This window comes from Aplysia californica, unplaced genomic scaffold, assembly GCF_000002075.1.
Source record: "Aplysia californica isolate F4 #8 unplaced genomic scaffold, AplCal3.0 scaffold00689, whole genome shotgun sequence".
NCBI classification, from domain to species: Eukaryota; Metazoa; Mollusca; class Gastropoda; order Aplysiida; family Aplysiidae; genus Aplysia; species Aplysia californica.
The window spans coordinates 180810-181778 of NW_004797959.1; positions in this window are offsets into that span (position 1 = coordinate 180810).

Here is a 969-nt window from a genome sequence, read left to right on the forward strand (position 1 = left end):
GCTGGCAAACAAGGAGACAACGTTTGTGTGCCAGTTCCACTTGTTGATCGAGGGAGAGGCGATCCTAGAAATATCCTTTTTGTCATAATTGACAGACGAGACGATAGCCGTAAGAGCTGGTTTGTATTCCAGAAATAAGTTCGATCTGTGCCCTGAGCGTCTTCTGAACACTGACGACATAAACCGCTGCGTTCGGCGGTGATTTGTCAATCCTCTTCAGGTGGACAAGGCTTCACAAGATGCAACTGTACTGGTGCCAAAAAGAGTAGTTTAAGGCATGTAAATGCCGCAAAGCAGGACTTCACTGTAACTCATCCTGTCACAGCAGCTTCAGTTGTTGTAACAAGTGACGACGTCGATGGATTTTAGTCTTAAGTATTTAACTGAAAACTGAAACAACAACAACTAGAATGGTGTCTGCCATTTAAAAAAATTAAATGCCTAGTTTTTAGATTGTGGAGCAGGCGCGTGTGTGTGTATGTGTGTGTGTATGTATGTGTGTGTGTGTGTGTGTGTGTGTGTGTGTGTGTGTGTGTGTGTGTGTGTGTGTGTGTGCAGATTGCTACACGCAAACCACGCACCCCGGACGTCTGTCAGGTTGAACGCGTGTGAGGCCGGGGCATTGACAATAATTCACACACCCCCACTTCTCACCATTTCCCATCTCCCCTTGCTCGAAATGTCAGTTGCCTTCGTGGGGTCATTGTTATATCGCTTTAGAGAGTAGAAAGATCTAAACACCGTTCAGAACAGGGAAGAGCTAACAAGGACTGTTCGTTTCCTGACAAGACCGGCAGAATCAGCCACATTGTGTTAGCTGGATTGTGGACACGACATTCATTGTTGATAATCATTTTCATTCAGTTGTAAGTAAACCAATATTATTATCAACATTCAAATAGCACTTTGGCGATTTGAAGGCGCTCAAATAGTCAATAGGTCACAGGGGCGGCTCGGTGGTCCTTGACC